This window comes from Salvelinus fontinalis, chromosome 36, assembly GCF_029448725.1.
Source record: "Salvelinus fontinalis isolate EN_2023a chromosome 36, ASM2944872v1, whole genome shotgun sequence".
Taxonomy (NCBI): Eukaryota; Metazoa; Chordata; class Actinopteri; order Salmoniformes; family Salmonidae; genus Salvelinus; species Salvelinus fontinalis.
In genome coordinates, this window is record NC_074700.1 from 22,624,053 (window position 1) to 22,640,501 (window position 16,449).

A 16,449-nucleotide genomic window follows, 5' to 3' on the forward strand; every position below is an offset into this window, starting at 1 on the left:
TATTAAGACACATAATTTGAAGACCTGTCTGTCTTTGAACTAAGACGAATCAAACATTTAAATAAAATACATTAAAGTGAATGCACAGGGAACACTACATTTTAATTTAATTAAGATTTTAAATAAGTCAGAGGTATTTACTATCACCAGAGACTGAAAATCCTATTTTATTGCTGTCTGTTGAGCTGAATCACTTGGTTTTGCTTTGCCTCAAGTGAGATGATGTCAGCTCACCTACACATTGTAATACGTCTAATATATACTTAATTCCCCGCCCTAATTTGAATGTGTACAGCTCATAACCTGTCAGTCCTTGCCATATCTTCGTATTCAGCAAGCAAAAGGTCAGATAGATAGCTAGTTAACGGTAAGCAAATTTACAACATTTGTTTAACTTCCCCAAAAAGGAAGATGTAATCAAATCAAATCAAATCAAATCAAATTTTATTAGTCACATACACATGGTTAGCAGATGTTAATGCGAGTAGAGCGAAATGCTTGTGCTTCTAGTTCTGACAATGCAGTAATAACAACAAGTAATCTAACCTAACAATTCCGCAACTACTACCTTATACACGCAAGTGTAAGGGATAAAGAATATGTACATAGAGATATATGAATGAGTGATGGTACAGAACGGCATAGGCAATGGTGCAGTACATGGTATAGAGTACGGTATATACCTATGAGATGAGTACTGTAGGGTATGTAAACATAAAGTGGCATAGTTTAAAGTGGCTAGTGGTCCATGTATTACATAAGATGGCAAGATGCAGTAGATGATATAGAGTACAGTATATACATATACATAAGAGATGTGTAATGTAGGGTATGTAAACATAATATTAGGTGGCATTGTTTAAAGTGGCTGGTGGTACATTTTTACATAATTTCCATCAATTCCCATTTTTAAAGTGGCTGGAGTTGAGTCAGTATGTTGGCAGCGGCCGCTAAATGTTAGTGGTGGCTGTTTAACAGTCTGATGGCCTTGAGATAGAAGCTGTTTTTCAGTCTCTCGGTCCCTGCTTGGATGCACCTGTACTGACCTCGCCAACTGGATGATAGCGGGGTGAACAGGCAGTGGCTTGGGTGGTTGTTGTCCTTGATGATCTTTATGGCCTTCCTGTGACATCGGGTGGTGTAGGTGTCCTGGAGGGCAGGTAGTTTGCCCCGGGTGATGCGTTCTGCCGACCTCACTACCCTCTGGAGAGCCTTACGGTTGTGTGCGGAGCAGTTGCCGTACCAGGCGGTGATACAGCCCGACAGGATGCTCTCGATTGTGCATCTGTAGAAGTTTGTAAGTGCTTTTGGTGACAAGCCGAATTTCTTCAGCCTCCTGAGGTTGAAGAGGCGCTGCTGCGCCTTCTTCACAACGCTGTCTGTGTGGGTGGACCAATTCAGTTTGTCCGTGATGTGTACACCGAGGAACTTAAAACTTTCCACCTTCTCCACTACTGACCCGTTGATGTGGATAGGGGGGTGCTCCCTCTGCTGTTTCCTGAAGTCCACAATCATCTCCTTTGTTTTGTTGACGTTGAGTGTGAGGTTATTTTCCTGACACCACACTCCGAGGGCCCTCACCTCCTCCCTGTAGGCCGTCTCGTCGTTGTTGGTAATCAAGCCTACCACTGTAGTGTCGTCCGCAAACTTGATGATTGAGTTGGAGGCGTGCATGGCCACGCAGTCGTGGGTGAACAGGGAGTACAGGAGAGGGCTCAGAACGCACCCTTGTGGGGCCCCAGTGTTGAGGATCAGCGGGGTGGAGATGTTGTTACCTACCCTCACCACCTGGGGGCGGCCCGTCAGGAAGTCCAGGACCCAGTTGCACAGGGCGGGGTCGAGACCCAGGGTCTCGAGCTTGATGACGAGTTTGGAGGGTACTATGGTGTTAAATGCTGAGCTGTAGTCGATGAACAGCATTCTCACATAGGTATTCCTCTTGTCCAGATGGGTTAGGGCAGTGTGCAGTGTGGTTGCGATTGTGTCGTCTGTGGACCTATTGGGTCGGTAAGCAAATTGGAGTGGGTCTAGGGTGTCCGGTAGGGTGGAGGTGATATGGTCCTTGACTAGTCTCTCAAAGCACTTCATGATGACGGAAGTGAGTGCTACGGGGCGGTAGTCGTTTAGCTCAGTTACCTTAGCTTTCTTGGGAACAGGAACAATGGTGGCCCTCTTGAAGCATGTGGGAACAGCAGACTGGGATAAGGATTGATTGAATATGTCCGTAAACACACCAGCCAGCTGGTCTGCGCATGCTCTGAGGACGCGGCTGGGAATGCCGTCTGGGCCTGCAGCCTTGCGAGGGTTAACACGTTTAAATGTTTTACTCACCTCGGCTGCAGTGAAGGAGAGCCCGCAGGTTTTGGTAGCGGGCCGTGTCAGTGGCACTGTATTGTCCTCAAAGCGGGCAAAGAAGGTATTTAGCCTGTCTGGGAGCAAGACATCCTGGTCCGCGACGGGGCTGGTTTTCTTTTTGTAATCCGTGATAGACTGTAGACCCTGCCACATACCTCTTGTGTCTGAGCTGTTGAATTGCGATTCAATTTTGTCTCTGTACTGGGACTTAGCCTGTTTGATAGCCTTGCGGAGAGAATAGCTACACTGTGTGTATTCGGTCATGTTTCCGGTCACCTTGCCCTGGTTAAAAGCAGTGGTTCGCGCTTTCAGTTTCACGCGAATGCTGCCGTCAATCCACGGTTTCTGGTTTGGGAATGTTTTAATCGTTGCTGTGGGTACGACATCGTCAATGCACTTCCTAATGAACTCGCTCACCGAATCAGCATATTCTTCAATGTTGTTGGACGCGGTGCGGAACATATTCCAATCCGCGTGATCGAAGCAGTCTTGAAGCGTGGAATCAGATTGGTCGGACCAGCGTTGAACAGACCTGAGCGCGGGAGCTTGTAGTTTTAATTTCTGTTTGTAGGCTGGAATCAACAAAATGGAGTCGTGGTCAGCTTTTCCGAAAGGAGGGCGGGGGAGGGCCTTATATGCGTCGCGGAAGTTAGTATAACAATGGTCCAGAGTTTTGCCAGCCCTGGTAGGACAATCGATGTGCTGATAGAATTTAGGGAGTTTTGTTTTTAGATTAGCCTTGTTAAAATCCCCAGCTACGATGAATGCAGCCTCAGGGTGTGTGGTTTCCAGTTTACAGAGAGTCAGATAGAGTTCGTTCAGGGCCATCGATGTGTCTGCTTGGGGGGGAATATATACGGCTGTGATTATGACCGAAGAGAATTCCCTTGGTAGATAATGCGGTCGACATTTGATTGTGAGGAGTTCTAGATCAGGTGAACAGAATGACTTGAGTTCCTGAGTGTTGTTATGATGGTCACACCACGTCTCGTTAATCATGAGGCATACCCCCCCGCCCCTCTTCTTACCAGAAAGATGTTTGTTTCTGTCTGCGCGATGCGTGAAGAAACCAGCTGGCTGCACCGACTCCGTTAGCGTCTTTTGAGTTAGCCATGTTTCCGTGAAGCAGAGCACGTTGCAATCCCTGATGTCTCTCTGGAAAGTTACCCGTGCTCGGATTTCATCGACCTTATTGTCAAGAGACTGGACATTGGCGAGTAGTATGCTAGGGAGTGGAGCGCGATTTAAGGGAAGTGGGTTACATTCATTTCCCAAGCTGAGGATGAAACCAAAGTTTGACCACAAAGAATGCTTCGAGAACCTGCTGAAACTCAAACTTATGCCAAGTTTCTTGTACTGAAGCCTGATGCAGTTCCAACTCTTGAGTTGCCACTGACAGTCCCAGCAGCAAGTGTGGATAACTGGCTAACATACAGCCCAGTCAAAAGTTGACATCTACTCATTCAAGGGTTTTTCTTTATTTTTACTATTTTCTACATTGTAGAATAATACTGAAGACATCAAAGCTATGAAATAACACATATGAAATCATGTAGTATGCAAAAAAGTGTTAAACAAATCAAAATATATTTTATATTTAAGATTTAAGATTCTTCAAAGTAGCCACCCTTTGCCTTGATGACAACTTTGCACAATAAAAGTATTTATCAATTTACTTATATCCTCCATGTTGTCTATGGTGGTCAGGTCAGTGTACTTATCTCTGCAGTAGGCTTGTGCTTCAGTCCAGTTCTTGCTCATGTTCACAAAGTGATACTCATGAGCAAGGCATAAGGAGAGAGTGTAGAGCCCTGTGGAGAAGTCCATTGTGTCATTCATATTTTCACTGTAGTGTCTATGTGAGAAACATTATCTACATGTTGGTAGCACTGGTTTAACAATTATATTATCTCATTCATACAGTGGGGCAAAAAAGTATTTAGTCAGCCACCAATTGTGCAAGTTCTCCCACTTAAAAGATGAGAGAGGCCTGTAATTTTCATCAAAGGTACACTTCAACTATGACAGACAAAATGAGAAAAAGAAATCCAGAAAATCACATTGTAGGATTTTTAATGAATTTATTTGCAAATTATGGTGGAAAATAAGTATTTGGTCAATAACAAAAGTTTATCTCAATACTTTGTTATATACCCTTTGTTGGCAATGACAGAGGTCAAACGTTTTCTGTAAGTCTTCACAAGGTTTTCACACACTGTTGCTGGTATTTTGGCCCATTCCTCTATGCAGATCTCCTCTAGAGCAGTGATGTTTTGGGGCTGTTGCTGGGCAACACGGACTTTCAACCCCCTCCAAAGATTTTCTATGGGGTTGAGATCTGGAGACTGGCTAGGCCACTCCAGGACCTTGAAATGCTTCTTACGAAGCCACTCCTTCGTTGCCCGGGCGGTGTGTTTGGGATCATTGTCATGCTGAAAGACCCAGCCACGTTTCATCTTCAATGCCCTTGCTGATGGAAGGAGGTTTTCACTCCAAATCTCACGATACATGGCCCCATTCATTCTTTCCTTTACACGGATCAGTCGTCCTGGTCCCTTTGCAGAAAAACAGCCCCAAAGCATGATGTTACCACCCCCATGTTTCACAGTAGGTATGGCATTCTTTGTCCTCCAAACACGAGGAGTTGAGTTTTTACCAAAAAGTTATATTTTGGTTTAATCTGACCATATGACATTCTCCCAATCTTCTTCTGGATCATCCAAATGCTCTCTAGCAAACTTCAGATGGGCCTGGACATGTACTGGCCTAAGCAGGGGGACACGTCTGGCACTGCAGGATTTGAGTCCCTGGCGGCGTAGTGTGTTACTGATGGTAGGCTTTGTTACTTTGGTCCCAGCTCTCTGCAGGTCATTCACTAGGTCCCCCCGTGTGGTTCTGGGATTTTTGCTCACCGTTCTTGTGATCATTTTGACCCCACGGGGTGAGATCTTGCGTGGAGCCCCAGATCGAGGGAGATTATCAGTGGTCTTGTATGTCTTCCATTTCCTAATAATTGCTCCCACAGTTGATTTCTTCAAACCAAGCTGCTTACCTATTGCAGATTCAGTCTTCCCAGCCTGGTGCAGGTCTACAATCTTGTTTCTGGTGTCCTTTGACAGCTCTTTGGTCTTGGCCATAGTGGAGTTTGGAGTGTGACTGTTTGAGGTTGTGGACAGGTGTCTTTTATACTGATAACAAGTTCAAACAGGTGCCATTTAATACAGGTTACGAGTGGAGGACAGAGGAGCCTCTTAAAGAAGAAGTTACAGGTCTGTGAGAGCCAGAAATCTTGCTTGTTTGTAGGTGACCAAATACTTATTTTCCACCATAATTTGCAAATAAATTCATAAAAAATCCTACAATGTGATTTTCTGAATTTTTTTTTCTCATTTTGTCTGTCGAAGTTGAAGTGTACCTATGATGAAAATTACAGGCCTCTCTCATCTTTTTAAGTGGGAGAACGTGCACAATTGGTGGCTGACTAAATACTTTTTTGCCCCACTGTATATTCTAGGTGGGGAACGTCATCTACAATTTGGTGTACCCTGTGAAGATAAGTATCCTCGGATTAAAAGTTACCCGTTGGCACGACACACAATGTGTGTTTGTGTCGTCCCTGATGTAAATTCAATAAATAGCCAATGTTCTAAAAGACGTTTTTCACATCTAGCAATTTTGATATCAAAACTCACTCGACTGTCTTGCAACGTTAGAAGAAAATTAAGCTTTCAATTGTCCACACAGCGCGAAACGAGCAGAAAATAAAAACAGGTTACTTTTCAATCATGGTATCCAGGGCCGGGCTGGGACAAGAATTCGGCCTTGGACATTTTATCCACACCAGCCCACATCACTGCGCGCGCCACCAACTCGAAAGTTCAATCAGGAAGGCTGGTCTGAATGCTCGTTTACAGTCATCAAGCAGCAGAACATAATTCACATATCACCAGCAAAACATCTCGTTCTTCTATGTTCTAAAAAAAAAACATGGCAGTTATAGGCTACTATGAGACCTATGAGACCTATGCCCTTGCAATAGCCGGTGCGTATTTCACGCGCACGCTTCTCCATAACCATTGGGGCGGCAGGTAGCCTAGTGGTTTGAGCATGACAAGCTAACAAGGTAAAAATCTGTTGTTCTGAACAAGGCAGTTAACCCACTGTTCCTAGGCCGTCATTGAAAATAAGATTTTGTTCTTAACTGACTTGCCTAGTTAAATAAAGGTAAAATAAAAAAATCTCAAAGCGATATCATATCTTGGTTGTAGAATAGTTGCTATTATGTTATATGTTGAGAAATAAAGAAAGCTGAGACCCTACTCTCTTTCGACAGGGACAAGAAGATGAATCTTCCAAAGCTGAGTTTTTCTCGCAATTGCATTTTGAAATGTTGTACGATCAGAACACATTTGACTCGCTCATCACAGCGAAACAGGCACAGGGGAAGGGCAGACACTTCGTGACAGGAATCATGAGGATAATGCACATTACTGTTATACCAAATCATGGTTTTAGCTGCCCCAAAAATAAAACATTTTGAGTGAGGTGACAATGTAAAATGTGCTCTTTCGACATTGGGACAACCCTCCCACTCTGTCTGCCGAATTCTATCTCTTTGCTCTTGTTTTCCTTAATAGGATGTTGGCGGGAAGGTCGTCAGCGAAATGGGACACACCTGGGCTCGGGTGTGTCCCAGGATAAATGCAACTCTTCCTCTTTCATTGAGGAGACTCTCTCCATGCAGACACAGACAGATTTTGGTTGTGGCATTTTTGTGGCTGTTTTGTTTGTTTGGTGGTAGAGTGGCCAGATGGAAGCCACTCCTCAGTAAAAGACACATGACAGCCCACTTGGAGTTTGCCAAAAGGCACCCAAAGACTCTCATACCATGAGAAACAAGAAACAAGACTCTATGGTCTGATGAAACAAAGATTTGGGATGTTTTTCAGTGGCAGGGACTGGGAGACACAGCCCACTCCCCCGGCCGGTCCTCACAATAAATTCGAAGACACCTACCCAGTGGCATCTGGCCACTCTACCATAAAGGCCTGATTGTTGGAGTGCTACAGAGATGGTTGTCCTTCTGAAAGATTATCCTTTCTCTACATAGGAACTTGAGCTCCTTCAGAGTGACCAATGGGTTCTTGGTCACCTCCCTGACCAAGGCCCTTCTCCCCCGATTGCTCAGTTTGGCCGGGTGGTTAGCTCTAGGAAGAGTCTTGGTGGTTCCAAACTTCTTCCATCTGAGACTGATGGAGGCCACAGTGTTCTTGGGGACCTTCAAAGCTGCAGAAATGTTTTAGTACCCTTCCCCAGATCTGTGCCTCGACACAATGCTGTCTCAGAACCCTAGAGACAATTCCTTCGACCTCATGGCTTGGTTTTTGCTCTGACATGCACTGTCAACTGTGGGACCTTATATAGACAGGTGTGTGGCTGTCCAATTCATGTCCAGTCAATTGAATTTACCACAGTTGGACTCCAATCATGTTGTATAAACATCTCTAATATGATCAATGGAAAAAGGATGAACGTGAGCTCAATTTTGAATCTCATAGCAAAGGGTCTAAATACTTATGTAAATTAGGTATTTCTGTTATTCTTTTATTTTTTGAAAACATTTCTAAAAACCTGTTTTCGTTTTGTCATTATGGGGTATTGTGTGTAGATTGAAAAAATGTAATCCATTTTAGAATTAGGCTTTAACGTAACAACGTAACAAAATGTGAAAAAAGTCATTGGTTCTGAATACTTTCCGAAAGCACTGTATATATACAAAATTATTGTGCCAAAAAAAGGGGTCCGAGTTATAAATGGCAGATATGTGAGGGCGGAACTAATAAACAGGCTCTGCCCTCTCACTAAAGGATGGCCAGATGAACTACAAAGCGCAAAATGTCAGACCGCCAAAAACTACAATCCCCATAAACAAAGTGAACGCTCGCAAGGCGGGGCGAACCACATAAAAGAGGTTAAGCCACACCAGGAAGGAAGAAAGAGCTAGGAGCTGTGGAATTGTGAACCATTGAGAATGAGAAAGTGATATTACATCTGCTGGATTTACCGTGTATGACTTGGGGCCTCATTTATAAACTTTGCGTATGCACAAAAGAAGGTTTACGCCTCTTTCTAAGCAAATTTACAAAAAACAAAACTTGATGGGAGAATGTGTGGTCCTCCACGGACACTTTGACCCATAGGTACGCACATAAACTGGAGAAATGAGAAACTGCGACTCCTATGGCAGAAGGATGAAACTTTAGAAACGCTTTGAAATTGATAACATTGTGTAAAATAAATCAAAATATTACCTCTCACGTATTATATATGAAGAGTTCCCTAGATTGCACACAAAAGAAACACAAAATACATGATTTAGATTAATAAATAAAAATGGAGATATCTGTTTTTGCAAAAGAACTCCTCAAATATGTTGTACAGTTAACCGGGAATAATATTTAATTGGATCTGTAATTATTAAACAATACTTGCATGTTATGAAATATATTCTCATAAATAATGTGAACAGTAGGACAAACTGTTCTCTTTGATCTCTGTGCTGTAGTGGGCCCAGCTTTACAGAGAAGCACCCGCAGAAACCAAGCCGTGCCTGTCCCACTTCATCTCCTTGGCAACCTCGTTAATAGCGTTGATGGTGTCTCTTTGCGTTTGCAGGACAGCATCTGTGAGGACACGGAAGGTTGTGACTCGGGGATGGGCGCACTCAGCTCCTGCTGAGCTGCAGCACCACCGACCCCGCTGGAACACGCAACGACTAAAACCAATAGAAAGTGTCACAATTGTTTGTGTAAATAAACGTTTAAACAACTTGAATGCATTTGGTTTGCTCTTTTCAAACGAGGGAATACTAATTACATTCCTGGATCATCCGATGCGTCTTGCATGCCCGTGTCCCCTCCACCTCCGCCACTACTCCATTCAGGAGGGATTCCCCTATAATACTGGCGAGTTGCTCATCAAGGAGTTTGAGTTCCGGTGTCCCCTTTCCCCCGACTGTTTCACAAACACTTTGTCTGTGTAAGGCTATGCGCCTTTTGGCCTCCACTTTTATGTTGGACCACGTATTTGTTTATTTTTGAGAGGGTCCGACCTTCTTTCACATCAGCTGCCACTCTAATGCCTTTTTAGCATTTGTAATGCCCACACTGTGTCCACCAAACAATATATTTTTTCTTGCTTCAACCTCCCCTACAAGAACTTCCATTTCACATTGGGTGAAATTTCTTTTTTTTTTGCCTTTCTGTCGCGATTTGCCGTCATTGTCATCATGCAGTCAGTATGGGATGAATATTAATTATGGGTGTTTCACTGACTATTTATAAACAACTATGGCCGTTAAAAGGGTGGGACAAGACGCTTGCTCACGTGTGCCAAATTTCGAGTTGATTCTGATTTATAAAGGGAAACCGGCATGGGACGTGTGTGCGCACTGTGTTATCAATCAGAATATTTTTGTGAGTAAGCACTTTCTGTGTTTCGTCCGTACGCCACCTTTTAACGTGAATCCTCCACACAGTTTTATAAATGAGACCCCTGGACTGTTTGGACTTACCTGTTAGCGGTTTTGGACTCGGATCTACCGAGAACCCGATTTGTGTACCGGACCCTGCTATCCTCGACCAAGTCTGCGACCTGGGGTGCTCCAGAAACAAACATTAAAGTACTATCTTGTTTGATAGAATGCTCTCTGGTGTTATTTTGTGTAGGTCTCCCACTGCATTTGTGTACAAACTCTCCTAACCCTGAAGAGAATTGTCACAGTATATATGGACACCCCTTCAAATTAGTGGATTCGGCTATTTCAGCCACACCCATTGCTGACAGGTGTGTAAAAGATTGCATGGTGGTGTGCGCTCTCCTTAACAAACATTGGCAGTAGAATGTCTTTGCTGAAGAACTCAGTGACTTTCAACGTGGCACCGTCATAGGATTCCACCTTTCCAACAAGTCAGTGCATCAAATTTCTGCCCTGCTAGAGCTTCCTTGGTCAACTCTAGGTGCTGTTATTGTGAAGTGGAAATGTCTAGGAGCAACAACGTCTCAGTGGTAGGAAGTTGTAGACCACAGAAGCTCACAGAACGGGATTGCTGAAGCGCATAGCCTGTCATAATGGTTTGCTCTTGGTTGCAACACTCACTACCGATTTCCAAACTTCCTCTGGAAGCAAAGTCAGCAGAAGAACTGTTCGTCGGGAGCTTCATGAAATGGGTTTCCATGACTGAGCAGCTGCAAACAAGGCTAGGATCACCATGCGCAAAGCCAAGCGTCGGCTTGAGTGGTGTAAAACTCGCCTCCATTGGACTATTGAGCAGTGGAAATGCGTTCTCTGGAATGATGAATCACGCTTCACCAACTCAACTGTCAGTCTGACAGACAAGTCTTGGTTTGGCGGATGCCAGGAGAACGCTACCTGCCCGAATGCATAGTCCCAACTGTAAAGTTTGGTGGAGGAGGAATAATGGTCTGGGCTTTTTTTCATGGTTCAGGCTAGGCCCATTAGTTCCAGTGAAGAGAAATCTTAACACTACAGCACATTCTAGAAAATTCTGTGGTTCCAACTTTGTGGCAACAGTTTGGGGAAGACCCTGTTTCAAACAGGGTTGACAGCTGTTTGAGTCAAAAGAGTGCAAAGCTGTCAAGGCAAAGGGTGTTTACGTTGAAGAATCTCACAGATAAAATATATTTTGATTTGTTGAACACTTTTTAGTTTATACATGATTCCATATGTCCTTTCATAGTTTTGATATCTTCACTTTTTACATTCTAAAATATAGAAAATAGTACAAATAAAGAAAAACCCAGGAATGAGTAGGTGTGTCCAAACTTTTGACTGGTACTGTACAGTTGTATTTGCTGAGTTCAAGTACAGAAGTTCAAGTATGTTGACCTGTGGCGATTCTCACCTCAATAACCGTGTAGTATTCCATTAGACTCTACCTTGCCTTACTCTGTTAACTACCTAATTTTCCAACTTATTTAGTCAAGTAAATAAAACCCAAAATAATGAATTATCTGTAGCCTTGAGTTCCGTTACAAGTGTTTGGGTCCTTGAAGTTTCCGAGTTAGATGACTTTCACAATGAGAACAAAGCCACTGACTGTTGATTAATACTATTGTTGATATGGGACTGGTACAACAGTTAGGATAACTACTGATAGAGTTAATTAAAGGGATCTCTATATAAAACATTTCATTTGGATTCGTTTGTATAGGATAACTAAGTTAATTATAATACATTTGATCAAATTATTATTCCAGTAATTATTAAATAAATTATCTTGAATATCCATGTCCAAAGGCACAACAGAGATACTGTACTTTACACACATGCCTTACAATAGATTATCCTCAATATTACATTCTTACCGCATGACCTACGGTAACTAGACCTAATGTATAAGCAACTAAATGTATACCTGCTTTTAGTTGTTTAAATTTGTAATAACCACAATTAATGTTCTGTAAATGTACATACTTTTGGAGCTCAGTATTGGGACCGTGACAGATTTTCTGTTGTTTTTGCTTTATGGGGTATTTTGTGAAATTGATAATTGTAATTTCTTTAATCCATTTTAGAATAAAGCTGTAACGTAACAAAATGGGGTAAAAGTAAAGGGGTCTGAATACATTTAAAATGCACTGTATATATACAGCACCAGTCAAAAGTTTGGACACACCTACTCATTCTATGGTTTTTCTTTATTTGTACTATTTTCTACATTGTAGAATAATAGTGAAAACATAACTATGAAATAACACATATGGAATCATGTAGAAACCAAAAAAGTGTTAAACAAATATATATATTTGAGATTGTTCAAAGTAGCAACCCTTTGCCTTGATGACAGCTTTGCCCACTCTTGGCATTCTCTCAACCAGCTTCACCTGGAATGCTTTTCCAACAGCTTCGAAGGAGTTCCCACAGTTGTTAAGCACTTGTTGGTTTCTTTTACTTCACTCTGCAGTCCAACTCATCCAAAACCATCTCAATTGGGTTGAGGTCGGGTGATTGTGGAGGCCAGGTCATCTGATGCAGCACAATGTTTGGGGCAAATCCAACAACAGATCACTGAGCACCACACCACATTTTCAAGCATGGTGGTGGCTGCATCATGTTATGGGTATAATTGTCATCGGCAAGGACTAGAGAGTTTAAGATTAAAAGAAACAGAATAGAGCTAAGCACAGGCAAATTCCTAGAGGAAAACATTGTTCAGTCTGCTTTCCAACAGATACTGGGAGACAAATTCAACCTTTCAGCAGGACAATAATCTAAAACACAAGGCCAAATATACACTTGAGTTGCTTACCAAGACGACATGGAATGTTTTTGCGTGGCTTGGTTACAGTTTTGACTGAAATCAGCTTGAAAATGTATGGCAAGACTTAAAAATGGCTGTCTAGCAATGATCAACAAACAGAGCTTGAAGATTTGTTTTAAGAATAATGTGCAAATATTGTACAATCCAGGTGTGCAAAGCGCTTAGAGACTTATCTAGAAAGACTCACATCTGAAATCACTGTCAAAGGTGAAAGCTTATCTAATCAAGATATATTAGTGTTTTATTGTTCATGATTACATTTTTTACAATATTATAATTTTTCTTCAACTATATTTAGTGTAGATCGTTGACAAAAAAATACATTTACATACATTTTAATCCCACTTTGTAACACAACAAAATGTGGGAAAGGTCAAGGGGTGTGAATTTTCTGAAGGCACTGTAGATATTTAGTTGCTAATACATTAGGTCCAGTTACCGTAGGTCATGTGGGAATAACGTAATACTGAGGACAATCTATTGTAAAATATGTGTGTAAATTATCTTTGTGATCTGGTTTGCATTGTAATCTGTCTGTGTTTTATCTCCAGTGTCGTCCTCCTCTTCCCCCGGTCAACTAGCTCTGAATGATTCTCAATCGCAGTGTAAAGGTCTCTGGCAGCCCTAGGCTGATCAGTTCTGCACGAAGCTAGAATAAACAAAGGGGTTACAGAAATTAGTAAACGAGTTAACGCTACATTCCTATCCTCTTCACGCTCCTTCCCACTCATTCACTTCACTTTCCATCTTTATTCAATATCCTTATTTGTTAAAGCAAACTTACGCATAAAATCCCATTGAGTGAGGTTTTTCCTATTCTATAATCATTTTTGGAGATTAATTAATTAATTATAAAATTATACGTTTGACAGCGACTCTCACCTGTTTCAAGATCTCAGATTCGGTTAGGTCTGTCGTCATGTCCAATTTCACCCTCAGTACTAACTTATATCCTGTGGAGACACAATGAGTCAATAATACGAACAAACATGAAGCAAAACAAACAGACAGACAGTAAGACAGACACATACCGTAATACATGAAAAAAGGAGACTTGACAGGGCTGACCAATATTAACAATTTCTTTAGATATTAAGTAAAGTAAATCACACTTACTAAGCCCACTATTCGTGGTTGACTGTCCGGCAGGTGGAGTTGTAGTGCTCATTTGTGTCGTTTTTGGTAGCTCAGTAGTGGTTGTTGTAGCAGGAGTTGCAGTTGTTTTAGTTAGAGCTACCATTGTGAAATTAGGTACCATTGTGAAATTAACTGAATTTATTGTAGTTGTATTAGGAGCTGTAGTTGTTGTATTAAGAGCTGTAGTTGTTGTACTAGGAGTTGTAGTTGTTGTATTAGGAGTAGTAGTTGTTGTATTAGGAGCTGTAGTTGTATTAGGAGCTGCGGTTGTCGTAGTAGCAGCTGAGGTTGTCAAAATAGGAGCTGCGGTTGTCGTAGTAGTAGGAGCTGCGGTTGTCGTAGTAGTAGGAGCTGCGGTTGTCGTAGTAGTAGGAGCTGCGGTTGTCGTAGTAGTAGGAGCTGCGGTTGTCGTAGTAGTAGGAGCTGCGGTTGTCGTAGTAGTAGGAGCTGCGGTTGTCGTAGTAGTAGGAGCTGCGGTTGTCGTAATAGTAGGAGCTGCGGTTGTCGTAGTAGTAGGAGCTGCGGTTGTCGTAGTAGTAAGAGCTGCGGTTGTCGTAGTAGTAGGAGCTGCGGTTGTCAAAGTAGTAGGAGCTGAGGTTGCCGAAGTAGTAGGAGCTGAGGTTGTCGTAGTAGTAGGAGCTGCGGTTGTCGTAGTAGTAGGAGCTGCGGTTGTCGTAGTAGTAGGAGCTGCGGTTGTCGTAGTAGTAGGAGCTGCGGTTGTCGTAGTAGTAGGAGCTGCGGTTGTCGTAGTAGTAGGAGCTGCGGTTGACGTAGTAGTAGGAGCTGCGGTTGTCGTAGTAGTAGGAGCTGCGGTTGTCGTAGTAGTAGGAGCTGCGGTTGTCGTAGTAGTAGGAGCTGCGGTTGTCGTAGAAGTAGGAGCTGCGGTTGTCGTAGTAGTAGGAGCTGCGGTTGTCGTAGTAGTAGGAGCTGCGGTTGTCGTAGAAGTAACAGCTGTGGTTGTCGTAGTAGTAGGAGCTGCGGTTGACATAGTAGTAGGAGCTGTGGTTGTCGTGGTAGTAGGAGCTGCGGTTGTCGTAGAAGGAGCTGCGGTTGTCGTAGTAGGAGCTGCGGTTGTCGTAGTAGGAGCTGCGGTTGTCGTGGTAGGAGCTGCGGTTGTCGTAGTACGAGCTGCGGTTGTCGTAGTAGCAGCTGAGGTTGTCAAAATAGGAGCTGCGGTTGTCGTAGTAGTAGGAGCTGCGGTTGTCGTAGTAGTAGGAGCTGCGGTTGTCGTAGAAGTAGGAGCTGCGGTTGTCGTAGTAGTAGGAGCTGCGGTTGACGTAGTAGACGCTGCGGTTGTCGTAGAAGGAGCTGCGGTTGTCGTAGTAGGAGCTGCGGTTGTCGTAGTAGGAGCTGCGGTTGTCGTAGTAGGAGCTGCGGTTGTCGTAGTAGGAGCTGCGGTTGTCGTAGTAGCAGCTGAGGTTGTCAAAATAGGAGCTGCGGTTGTCGTAGTAGTAGGAGCTGCGGTTGTCGTAGTAGTTGGAGCTGCGGTTGTCGTAGTAGTAGGAGCTGCGGTTGTCGTAGTAGTAGGAGCTGCGGTTGTCGTAGTAGTAGGAGCTGCGGAAGTCGTAGTAGTAGGAGCTGCGGTTGTCGTAATAGTAGGAGCTGCGGTTGTCGTAGTAGTAGGAGCTGCAGTTGTCGTAGTAGTAGGAGCTGCGGTTGTCGTAGTAGTAGCAGCTGCGGTTGTCGTAGTAGTAGCAGCTGCGGTTGTCGTAGAAGGAGCTGCGGTTGTCGTAGTAGTAGGAGCTGCGGTTGTCGTAGTAGTAGGAGCTGCGGTTGTCGTAGTAGTAGGAGCTGCGGTTGTCGTAGTAGTAGGAGCTGCGGTTGTCGTAGTAGTAGGAGCTGCGATTGTCGTAGTAGTAGGAGCTGCGGTTGTCGTAGTAGCAAATGAGGTTGTCAAAATAGGAGCTGCGGTTGTCGTAGTAGTAGGAGCTGCGGTTGTCGTAGTAGCAGCTGCGGTTGTTGTAGTAGCAGCTGAGGTTGTCGTAGTAGCAGCTGAGGGTGTCGTAGTAGTAGGAGCTGCGGTTGTCGTAGTAGTAGGAGCTGCGGTTGTCGTAATAGTAGGAGCTGCGGTTGTCGTAGTAGTAGGAGCTGCGGTTGTCGTAGTAGTAGGAGCTGCGGTTGTCGTAGTAGTAGGAGCTGCAGGTGACGTAGAAGACGCTGCGGTTGTCGTAGAAGGAGCTGCGGTTGTCGTAGTAGACGGAGCTGCGGTTGTCGTAGTAGTAGGAGCTGCGGTTGTCGTAGTAGTAGGAGCTGCGGTTGACGTAGTAGGAGCTGCGGTTGTCGTAGTAGTAGGAGCTGCGGTTGTCGTAGTAGTAGGAGCTGCGGTTGTCGTAGTAGTAGGAGCTGCGGTTGTCGTAGTAGTAGGAGCTGCGGTTGTCGTAGTAGTAGGAGCTGCGGTTGTCGTAGTAGTAGGAGCTGCGGTTGTCGTAGTAGTAGGAGCTGCGGATGTCGTAGTAGTAGGAGCTGTGGTTGTCCTAGTAGTAGGAGCTGCAGTTGTCGTAGTAGTAGGAGCTGCGGTTGACGTAGTAGTAGGAGCTGCGGTTGACGTAGTAGACGCTGCGGTTGTCGTAGTAGTAGGAGCTGCGGTTGTCGTAGTAGTAGGAGCTGCGGTTGT

At 43.8% G+C, this 16,449-nt stretch overlaps 1 long non-coding RNA gene across 1 annotated transcript; it reads right to left on the reverse strand.

Moving 5' to 3' along the window:
* Nucleotides 1-12,950: 12,950 nt before the first annotated feature.
* LOC129835814 (uncharacterized) lies at nucleotides 12,951-14,221 on the reverse strand. Its single transcript, XR_008756542.1, has 3 exons — nucleotides 13,815-14,221; nucleotides 13,581-13,651; nucleotides 12,951-13,347 (listed from the first exon to the last, which is right to left on the reverse strand). It is a non-coding gene; the product is annotated as an uncharacterized LOC129835814 (long non-coding RNA).
* Between the last annotated feature and the right edge of the window lie 2,228 nt (nucleotides 14,222-16,449).